General features: G+C 36.0%; 1 protein-coding gene across 1 annotated transcript in view; it reads left to right on the forward strand.

Moving 5' to 3' along the window:
- Nucleotides 1-12,215, forward strand: part of CPE (carboxypeptidase E) — a 115,262-nt gene that overhangs the window by 37,915 nt on the left and 65,132 nt on the right. The window lies entirely within an intron of this gene.

Below are 12,215 nucleotides of genomic sequence, written 5' to 3' on the forward strand. Positions count from 1 at the left end.
AGGCCCATTGGAAAAATCAGGAAACACAAGAGTGGAAAGAGCCCAGAGTCAATCAGATTGGAGCAGCTATCCAAAAATACAGAAGGCCAGAAGGTGGTGAGAAAAATGCCAGACAACAGACTGTGGAGAAAAATAAACAAGCCAAGAAATGTCCTATTTGGCCTTAAAAGAGGCAGATGGTGACAGGAAGTATTCAGTGAGCGGTGATTGTACTAAAAATCACAAAGACTGTAAAATTATCCATCTGTAGTTTAAGGTTTTGGGGAAGAATGAAAACTCTTTGCTAGCATTACAAGAAAGGATGATTGCTACAGAAACAGAATATTAAATAACTGTGTATTTGTGTCAGGATAATAGAAATGTGAGATGCATTATTCTATTAGAACAGAAGTTTTGTTTATTTAGAGACGGTGACCAAAATTATAAAAAGTATTTTGTTTTGCATAAAAAGAGTTGGATTTGTATTAAATCTGTTCCTTTCACATTTTTGATGTAAGAAAGAATTCTCCTAAGAATATTAATAGTTGACTAAGATAGCAAAATAATTTTCTAATTGAAAGAGTATACAAAACATTCTTTCTCTGTCTCTCTCTCTCACTCTCTCTTTTTTTTTTCCTTAGAAAGATCTTTGAAATGGGATATAGAAAATGAGAAATAACAATGTTGAGGTTTAAAGTAAAGAATATTAATTTGAAAGTTGAGACTCTAGCAGAGAAAACTGATGGTTTGAAATGGTATTGGGAGAATTTGAAAAAAAAATTCATTGCCATTGTTTTAGGATTGACGCGGTTGAACATTTAGAATTGGGAATAGTTTTTACAATAAAGGACCTAAGTTTTTGTATTTAAAACTGAGAACTACCTATTCCATTTTCTTTTTTTTTTTAAATATTTTATTTATTTGACAGAGAGAGACACAGCGAGAAAGGGAACACAAGCAGGGGGAGTGGGAAAGGGAGAAGCAGGCTCCCCCCTGAGCAGGGAGCCCGATGCGGGGCTCGATCCCAGGACCCTGAGATCATGACCTGAGCCGAAGGCAGATGCTTAATGACTGAGCCACCCAGGCGCCCCCCTATTCCATTTTCTTATAGCAGTGTCCAATTTAAGGAGTCAGATAAACGTGGGTTTTTACAACCCTCTTCTGGACCTCTGAAGCATTTCTGCTGGGTGCTGGAATAGGTCTTTGATTTCATGCATCAGAGATATTAGAAGCTTCACTTTCCTTCTTTAGAAGGAGTTAATAATGTAATATATTGTATTCTTACCTCTTTTTATTGTTTTGCTCTTGGTTTTTAACCATACCTACTTAAGAGTAAGTATTATTTTTTAAGTTGGAATGAATCAAGTCAAAGACTGGGAAGTGGATTACGTGATGATGCTTCTGCCCTTTTCTTGAGAACCAAAAGCAAAGAATTGAATATACTATGAAAATTTGTTTTACTTCTAAAAACATGGTTTTCAGAGAAACAAGCTTATGTATCAGTACACTTTTAAATGTACTTGAATCATGAAATCTAGACACTTTACATAAGCTATTTTATCTAATCTTCAAAATAACATTTGAACATAGGTATTATCATCCTCGTTTTATAATTGGGGAAGCAGAAGATCATATAGAGCAAGTCAGTGTCCTAAAGTCACATACCTAGTAAGTAATGGAGTGGATTTGAACTCAGTTCTGTGTGTCTTCCAACTCTTCCCATTATGTCAGTGCTTCTTAATAAGGGAAGGGTGTTGCACATTACATTACTTAATCCCATTGTCCTTTAGACGGCTTGTCCCTTGCACCTGTCCAAGGGTGGTGCCTTTGGCATATGTATATTGAAAAAATTTCAAAGGAGTTTCCAGTTCCAACCTTCAGTTGGCAACTACTCTATGCAAAGTTTCAAAAACCAGCCAACCAACCAACCAGCCAACCAACGAACTCCCCCACCTGCTCTATCGTATGGGTGGTAGGTGAAGATCTAAACATTATTTTCTGCAAGTTGCTAGCCTGTTGATCCAATCTCCTTCACTGAATAATATTTTTTAACTCCAGATTTAGAATGTCTTTATCAGTGATTAAGAAATACAATAGGTTATTTCTGGGAGCTATATATACATACACACAATTATTTTTCTCTTCTTGTGCTTATACATAGATTTTTCACTTTTATGGCTTTATATGTATGGGTATCTCTTAGTATCTCAAAGGATTAGTGCTACCCTCATCCTCATTCTCAGATCTTATCTCTTTAATGATTGTTTTTGTTTCATTATTCTCACCATTTTTGTTTTCTAAGAGGTCTGAAGAACCATTTATCATGTAACAAAAATATCCTCTTTTATTTTGACTGAAAATACATCAAAGCATGAATCTGGGGAAAATGAAAATATTTTACATCTTTTTTTTCAGAAAATTCCAGCAGATGTACTAATATTGGTAATATACTTCTCATTAGAATCATTACTATAGAAATAATAGTTTTCTTGTTACAGTGGATGAATTCTCTTTCATTCTATTTGTAACATAATTTCTGAAGTGAAAGATTTATTGACTATATGTATATTTTCATATATCTATATATCTATATCTATATCTTCTTTTGGCCATTGTTGAGCTTTCATTTGTAATGGTTGTCCAGTTGATTCCCTTCAGTTTTTCTGAGTGTACTGTATAATTTGTATGCAATGTTTGCATTATTTGTCAAAGTTTACATATCCCAGTTTATTTACACACATGTACTAAAAGTGCAGAATTTCTAGTACATTGTTATGTAATAACACCAATAGCCATCTTTCCCTTCTGCCTTTCTTGGGAATGGATGGTTCTTCTGCTCACTGCGTAGGAAGGCCAATGTGCACACTTGAGCATGTAAATGACCATGCTTCTGTAGTTGCAGATTAGATACATTACGCCTTTGCAATAAGTAATTAGTTTTAGCAAATGTCATTTTGATTTGAGATGAATTTGAGATGAATTCTTATTTAGGGATATTAGGAATAAACTGATTGGGGCAGATTATTCTTTTAATGTATTTCTCCTTTCTGATTTTGTATTTAGATGTTAGACTGTACTTTTTTACCTTGTATATTTTTTCTCAGATTTGGAGTTAGAGGTGTAATTTATCTTGAGAAAATTATTTCATTGAGGTCTACCTATTTATTAATGTAATAAAGAATGGCTGGCTCTATTTAGGTCTGCATCATACAGGAAAATTATAGTCCTTAACACCCTGCCAGATTATTAGTTATTTCCCTTTAACTGCCTAGAGCTGGTCAAATTGAGCATTCTCTTCAGGCAGAAACTTATTGGGTGTGCAGTAGTAAAGTTGAAAATATTTTCCAATCGCCCTCAGATTTGGAGACTTTTCATTGCTGTGCTCTGTAGGCTAACGGTTTCTTTAGGGCGGAAAACAACAGATGTGTTGAAAGGTATTCTTTTAGGACCTACGTGCCTGGCTATTGCAACTTGTCCTCCACTCCTCCAGAGAACGTATTGAATCTTTTTTTTTTTTTTAAAGAATTTATTTATTTATTTGACAGAGAGAGACACACAGCGAGAGAGGGAACACAAGCAGGGGGAATGGGAGAGGGAGAAGCAGGCTTCCCGCGGAGCAGGGAGCCCGATGTGGGGCTCGATCCCAGGACCCTGGGATCATGACCTGAGCCGAAGGCAGACGCTTAACGACTGAGCCACCCAGGTGCCCCGAGAACGTATTGAATCTTAATTTTGATGTTCCTTGTACAGTTGGTCAGCAAATTACCTCTGCCTCTATGCCACCTCCTGGGCTTGGCAGTTTTTTTTTTTTTTTTTTAAAGATTTTTTATTTATTTATTTGAGAGAGAGAGAACGAGAGAGCAAGCACATGAGAGGGGGGAGGGTCAGAGGGAGAAGCAGACTCCCTGCCGAGCAGGGAGCCCGATGCGGGACTCGATCCAGGGACTCCAGGATCATGACCTGAGCCGAAGGCAGTCACTTAACCAACTGAGCCACCCAGGCGCCCCTGGGCTTGGCAGTTTATAGCGGCAGTCCTCTGTGTCTTACTGTCAGAGATAGGGTTCATTCCCAGAGTGCTGGGTTTCTTGTCCTTCTCCAAGTTTGCTCAAAGAACTCACATTTGCCTTGCACACCCCCTTTCCTTCCTGCTTTTCCAACAGGGACCTTTGAAGTTTCTTTGTCTCCCCTCACATAGTATAGCTCTGCACCCAGGAAAGGATAATTTGTGTTGGAGTTAAAAATGTTTACTTAAAGTTTGATTTAAGCTAATATTTTGTGCTCAGATTTTCATCCATTTCATGATTTTAGTTAAAATCACATCCTGATTTAAAGCACAAGTAATATAAACGAGAAGGCATATCTTGACAGCGAGTGCTTTCTTAAATCATGTTCTCCCATTTTAATGTGTAATTATGCCTAGCATTCCATTTAACACATTATTTCCTCTTTTCTTTTGTTTCTAATCTATTTCTACTTTTTTCCTTAATAGTTTTGCTAGAGTTTTGTCTAGTTCAGCATTTTGCCAAGCTCTTCTCAGAATACTAAAAAATGGCAAGTGAGCTTGGGAAATTGTACTAAATACCCTTCTTGAGGATTCAAAGTACATATTAACATAAGAAAAGATCTGAGAAGTTTTAAAGTAAAAAAGAAAACTTGTGAAGTCTATTTAATGTTTTAAAGAACTTAAAAATAAAGAACTTATTTGTGTAGAGGAAGACTTTTTCTTGGCACAGCTAGTGATTTTTTTTCTTAACACCAGTTTGAAAAGTGCTAGTCTATTCCATCATTATTATCACTTCAAATAAGGAGCTTTGGAATTTGTTTTTTCAATTCATTGTTTTTCTTTCTTGTTATTCTTTACTTATTTTTAAATTACTTTTTACTTCTTAAAGAAACTTCCGATCTTTTTACAACTTAAAAATAGTCTTGTCATTTATTTTAATATTTAAACATGAATACAAATTAAAGCTATGACAATGTCTCTGAGTATATGTTTGACCCATTCTATGTGTTTTGATATTTACCAATCTCATTATTGTTATTTTATAAAAACACTTTTTTATTTTTAATTTTTTCCTTTCATCTCATTTTTTAAGAAAAAATTTAATAATTTCTAACTGTATGCCTCTTTTCAAACTTTTATTAATTTCCAGTTTCATTGTGTGGTTATTGGAGAATATGATCTATAGTCTTATTTGTAAAATTTTGCTTTTCAAATGTTTTAAATATTTCTCTGTGACCAGTTATGTAATTAGCCATTATGTTTCATGTGTATGTTAGAAAGCAAATTCCCCATTTCTAGATTATCGAATTGGATATTTTTTGGTTAATGTTATCTGTCTTTTAAAAATCTCCACTATCCTTCTTTTTATCTACTTAACCTACTGTAAACTGGCGAAGGCGTGTTGATCTCTTATGTAACTGTGCTTTGACTATTTTCTGCTTGTATTTCCAAGGGTTTTTGTTGCATGTGCTTTTCTTGATGCATTATTCAGAATTACATACTCAGTAGATATTGTAACTTTTCAAAAAACTACTTACTTCTTTTTTAAAAAAGTTAAAGTCAACTTGGCATAACTAGTTTACTTTTTCTTTTTTTTATTTTTGGGTTTTCTTGATATGGTGTCCATATTCTTGTTTTCTGTTTTTTTTAGTCTTTCCTTGTCATTTTATCTTAGGTATGTTTATCAGAAGCTGTAGGATCAGTTATTTTCTCATCATGTCTTAGACTTCTTTTCCTTTTGACAGTAAAATATAAAAGATTTATATTGATTGCCATAATTTTTATGCTTGATCCTATCATTATTTCTATGCTTTTATTTTTTATTACTATTTGCTTTCTATTTTGCATCCTCCAATGAATGCCATCTTCTTTACTTTTAGTTTCTGTAATGATTTAAAAAGTAGAAACCTCTTTTTATTTCCACCGTTGCTTACCATAAAGATAACATAGATTTGTATTTTCAATAATAGTAGAGATTATGAATCTATGTTATTTATCTTTCAACATTTGTTGGTTCTTTGTATTTAACTGAGGAGTTTTTTTTTTTTTAAAGATTTTATTTATTTATTTGTCAGAGAGAGAGAGAGAGAGCACAAGCAGGGGCAGTGGCAGGCAGAGGGAGAAGCAGACTCCCCGCTGAGCAAGGAGCCCGATGTGGAACTTGATCCCAGGACCCTGGGATCATGACCTGAGCTGAAGCAGACACTTAACTGACTGAGACACCCAGGTGTCCCTAACTAAGGGGTTTTTACTCTGATTTTTAAGCCTCTAGATTTTTATCTTGTTAAAAAAAACCCAACAACTATAGGTCTTTCTTTAGTACTTTTTCTAGTTCTTAAATTAATTTCTTTTTTTTTTTTTTTTTTTTAAGATTTTATTTATTTATTTGAGAGAGAGAGAGAGAGAGAGAGCACATGAGAGGGTGGGAGGGTCAGAGGGAGAAGCAGACTCCCTGCCGAGCAGGGAGCCCGATGTGGGACTCGATCCCGGGACTCCAGGATCATGACCTGAGCTGAAGGCAGTCGCTCAACCAACTGAGCCACCCAGGCGCCCTCTTAAATTAATTTCTTGAGTCTAAGGAATTTATGGGACTCTGCTCAAGCAATATTTTGGATCAATATTCTCTTAGGTACCTACAGATAGAAGACAGGGTGAAAGGTTTACCTACTTCCTATTTGGGAAAATAGAAAATTCCACCTGCCTAGTTATTAGTTGGATAAAGATGAGCAGGAAGTAAAAAATAATCTACCAGAGTTACTAATATATTGACAATACAGCCAAATCATACCAAGATTGTTTAAGGTCAGGTCTGTTTAAAAACAAAGTATTTCTCCTGAAAGTCATTTAATACCAGTAAAGTCCAAGTAGATGCTTTAGATTAGTGGTTATCAACGGGGAAGATTTTGCTCCTCAGGGAACATTTGGCAACGCATGGAGACATTTTTGGTTGTCACAGCTCATGGAGAGGTGTTACTTGCATCTATTGGATAGAGGCTATAGATGCTGCTAAACATCGTATAATGCATGGGACAACCTCTCATAACAAAGAGTGATCTGGTCCCAAAGGTCAATAATGCTATAGTTACACCTGTTTTGGTTTAGGTGACACCTTCGATTAAGTGATTATGTACAACAGTGAATATAGATTTTTATAATATTGTTATGTATTGTAAGACAGAATGTCTTTTCTAAGACAGAAGCAGACATCTAAATATCTATTAGTGCCTGAAAGAATTACTTGGAGACTTCAGTAATAAACTCTTCTGTATTATTCTCTGTATTTTGGATTTCAGGACTCTCACTAGCAATGATCTAGGGTCTTCAGCCAAATCAAAATAGCTGATAATTTTCCACGCTCAAAAAAAATTCTCTTGGGGAATGCCTTTCAACATTAGAATTTTTTTCTAAAGATTTTATTTATTTATTTGAGAGAGAAAGAGAGACAACGTGTGCACGAGAGAGCTTGAGTAGGGTGAGGGACAGAGAGAGAGGGAGAAGATAACTTCCCCCTGAGCAGGAAGCCCGGCACAGGGCTCGATCCCAGGACCCCAGGATCATGACCTAAGCCGAAGGCAGACGCTTAACCGACTGAGCCACCCAAGGTGCCTCTTCTGTTCTGTGTTTTTTAAAAAGTAAAATTGAAGGCCAGGTTATTGGAGCATTTGTTTTTACTGAATTACAGTTTAAGGTTAGCCTTTGTTATGTATAGTGATTTATTCTGTTTAAACAGCTGGGCAAGATGCTAACTGCAGTCCAGTTATCGTGATTAAGTCATCTCAGGTGCTCCATGTCATCTCCTCCCTGTTTCTTGCCTTGTTGCTTAAAGTGTGGTGCCCACCCGTGCACTTCCACCAATGGCATCACCAACACATAGGTCTTGCTCAAAATCCAGGCTCTTGGGCCCCAGACCCAACACATCAGATCAGAATCTGCATGTAAACGAGGTCCTCAGGTGATTAATATGCATAGGAAAGTTTGAGACACACTTCTTTTGTTGGCTTTGGTTTTATTTTCCATTTCAGTGGTCTAGTTTATGTAATGTTAAACTGTGTAAGCTGCCTCAAATTCATTTAGAAGTAGGAAGTAGTAAAACTTTTTTGTTTCTATCTGAGGTTGGCCATTTCTGGTTTATAAAAGAACACACAGACACATTTGGGAAGCTTCAAAAAAAGTATAAATAGTTTAGCTTTAGCAATCTTTTGGCATTGCTCCCTTTTTGTCTCTCTGTGTGTATGTGTATGCATATATTATAATTTTGTTCTGCCTTTTTAAAATATTGTATCATAAACATTTTCTCAACCATTTTCTGCAGTTATTTGGAGGGCATATTAATGGTTGCATAATACTTTATTGACATAGCATAATTTACTTAGTCACTTTGTGGAGGATAATTTCTAAATTAAAAAAGAAAAAATAATATGGGCATTGGGTAAAAATCTACAAAAATTTTTGATTATTTCTTTCTGAATATTAGATTCTTCTTGAAAAATTTCATATGAATTTGTATTGCATTCTACAAATACAAAAATAGTGTTCTTTATTACTTACTAGTGAAATGGGACTTTCCTTAAATTTTCCTTAAGATTATACATCTTATGCTATATATATATATTATATATATAGCATATATATATGCTATATATATATTATATAATATATATATATTAAGTAGATTCCACTCCCAGCATGGAGCCCAACGTGGGGTTTGAACTCATGACCCTGAGATCAGACACTTAGCTGACTGAACCACCTAGGCATCCCTATGCTGTATTTTCTTAAACTCCTTGGCAAGACTTAAATATTCCAGTGTGAAAATACCCCAACATGACCTGCTGCTCAAAGAAAAAAGACTTGTCTATAATGGGAGGTAGTTTTTCCCTTGACAACACAACATAAAGACTGCCTGGCTTCTCATATGCATGCATGACCCATTATATTAGTTTCCTGTGAGTTCTGTAACAGATCACCAAAAACCTGGTGGTTTAGAATGACAGAAATTTATTCTGTATGGTTTTGGAGGCCAGAATTTCAAAATTAGTCTTGCTGGGTTGAAATCAAGGTGTTGGCAGGGCCACTGCTCCCTCCAAAGGCTCTAGGGGGGAATCCCTTCCTTCCCTCCTCCAGCTTCCCATTCCTTGGCTTGTAGTAGAATTGCCTTCTCCTCTTCTGTGTGGGAAGTCTCCCTTTTATTAGGACACGTGTGATCCGTGTGATCGCATTTAGGACCCACCCAGATAATCCAGCATAATCTCCCTCTCAAGATTCTTAATGTAATCACATCATTACATGACCATTCCTTTTTTGCCATATAAGACAGCATTCACAGGCTCCAGGATTAGGACATGGATATCTGATACGGAGCCTTTTTCAGCCTACCACACTGTTAAAAACAAGACAACAGGCCCCGAATGGAGTTGCTTAGGCCTCACATCACCAAACCTAAGATTTAATTACAGTTTCACCTCTGCCAGAAATGGAATCTTAAACCAGTCCATCAGGAATCAACGGATCAGCACTATTTAGGTAATCTGTTTGATAGACCCCTGCCATCCCCTAAAGGAAAGTAATCTTGCAGTAACTAGTCCTCTTTTTTTTTTTTTTTTTTTGCCTAGTATAATTTCTTTGCTCCTGCTCCCTTCTGCCTATAAAAATCTGTCATTTTGTACAGCTCCTTGGAGCTGCTCTCTATCCACTGGATTGGATACTGCCCGATTCAAATTGATTTTTACTCAAATGAACTCTTAAAATTTTTAATGTGCCTCAGTTTGTCTTTTAACAACACCAATCTTTACTCTTTCTCTTTACCAATCCTGTCACTCTTCTCTCCTCTATTAGTTATCTATTGTTACATAACAAACCACCCCTAAAACTCAGTGCCTTTTTTTTAAAAGCCACTTTTTTTAAAAAGCCACTTTTAAGTGGCTTAAAAACACTCATTTGCTTTTTTCATAAATCTGTGGGTCAGCAATGTGGGCTGGGCTCAGCTGGGGCAGTTCTTCTGCTAGTTTGCTCTAGTTTACTTAGAAACTGGCTGGTTCAAATGGCTTCAATTATACCTGTCTGTTCAGGTTCTGGATAACCAGCAGACCAGAGGGGACTATACATGGATGTGGGCTCTGGGAGTTGTGACTCTGAGGACCATTAATTTAACAACTTCTAATTCCCTGCAACTCCTACTTTTAATGCTTTTAAAAATCCAAATCTGAAAAAAAGATCCAAGTCTGTACAAAAGAATTCCCAGAATAAGTATAGTGGGAAGATTCTTTGTTCTTTTACACACATTTTATTTTTATTTTATTTTTTTAAAGTTTTTATTTACATTCTAGTTAACATACAGTGTAATATTAGTTTCAGGTGTACAATGTAGTGATTGAACACTTTCATACAACACCCAGTTCTCCTCACAAGTCCTCTCCTGAATACCCATCACCTATTTAACCCATCCCCCACCCCCCTCCCCTCTGGTAACCATCAGTTTGTTCTTTATAGTTAAGAGTCTTTTTACACACACTTTAAAGATGATTAAGCTTCTGTCATGTTAATTACACTTCCAATTTATAAGAAAAATCAAATATACATATATATAATATAAAAGCAATAATAAACAACCAAGATAAACCATAAGGAATTATTACAAGTCCTTGTTTATGCTCTGCTTGTGTTTTGGGGTTGTTTTTTCATGCTGTATATATGATTCATAGTTAGGTAAGAAAAATTTTATGCCTAACATCTAATCTCTAGGAAAGTCATAACCTTAGCTAGTATGAGGCTAGCCATGACTGTGTTGGGAGTAATTCCGCAGGTAATTTTTATACACCTGGAGAATCTGATTGTTTGAAACCTGAGTGGAAATATCAAAGAAAAATATAAATAATGTTATTATTGTTGTTACTGTGCTTTTTAAAATGGATTGAGTCTAGTCTTTTTATTTTCCTACTAGTTTTTAATAGCCACAGAAATCACATAACCTAGAGGTAGTTTTCATTTAAAAAAAATTACTGCTTGCAAGTAACCATATGTGGCCAAATTGATTGCATGTGTTGACTCAATTTTTGGAAGAAGTACTCTTAGCCATACTTACTACAAGACCTCCTTGTTCTCTGAGGAAAATGTCACTTTAGGAAGTTTGCATAAAAATTTTTAAAAGTAGTGCAAAACAACATGTGACCAAAATAACATTAAAAATATTTTTTTTGGCCTGATTACAAACCTAAGTACTAGTGTGGGATTTCAGAATGATGTTTATAGATGTATTCTGCAGGATCCAATTTTAGTGACATTTTGAAGGTAACAGACTAAAAGTGTTGTCAATTCATATTCAAGCTTCGTCATTTCTAGCACAAATCCCCAAAGGAAGATAAGGACTTTCTGCACAGTATGATTGATGGTTGAAATTGGATGGTAGTAAAACAGGTAATTTTCACTCCATGTTGAAGTTTGAAAAAAAATAGAGATCTATATAAAAGTGATTTTTATTTATATCTAATATATGGCTCACAGAAGAAATATAAAAAAAAGTTATTAACAGAAAAAGGATATGTACTTTCCAGGCCTACTAAGAGAGAATGGAATTTAGAGTGAGAAAGTTATATCTGAGAAAAGGCAAAAAGAACAATCAGAAAATGATTTGAGTTAATTATTTGGACACCAAGGTTGAAGAATGCTGGCACAGTGCAGAGGAAACCAGGGACTGAATGGAATTACGGCTAAGGCCGAAGTGAGCCACCATCTTGTTATTACAAGTGCAGCCCCTTGCCTGACTAGAAAAAACTCTGGCCTTCATGGTTCCTCACGATCAGCTCTATCTTCTGGCCTTTTCCAATGAACCTGCCTCACCTGAGTGGAGACTTTGTGATCGTTCCAAAGACAGCTCTTCAGCACCCAGCTCCAGCTCTCTGCTGAGACTGCTCAGTCTGGAATGGAGCCTGAGTCCTCTTCCTGGTGTTCCCAATGTGTGTCCTGTCTTTCCCAGCCTCCTGGCTTCCTTACCTTAGATGTCCTTATGTTGAGCTATGAGTCATATTTCCACTAAGCTTTAGGAGTTGTGGTGTTGAGTTGTCTCCATATTTCTCATTTCCTTCTCTGGTGGGACTTCCCCGCCCTAATGTGTACCTCTGCCTTCCACTGTTCACGCTTACATTATGCCATCTGGGTGAGCTTCAGCATTTGTTTTCATATCTGTTCCATACCAGCCTGGCTATAGTTTAGGTCTGTCAGTGCTACAAAATCACCC

Source organism: Halichoerus grypus, chromosome 3, assembly GCF_964656455.1.
Source record: "Halichoerus grypus chromosome 3, mHalGry1.hap1.1, whole genome shotgun sequence".
NCBI classification, from domain to species: Eukaryota; Metazoa; Chordata; class Mammalia; order Carnivora; family Phocidae; genus Halichoerus; species Halichoerus grypus.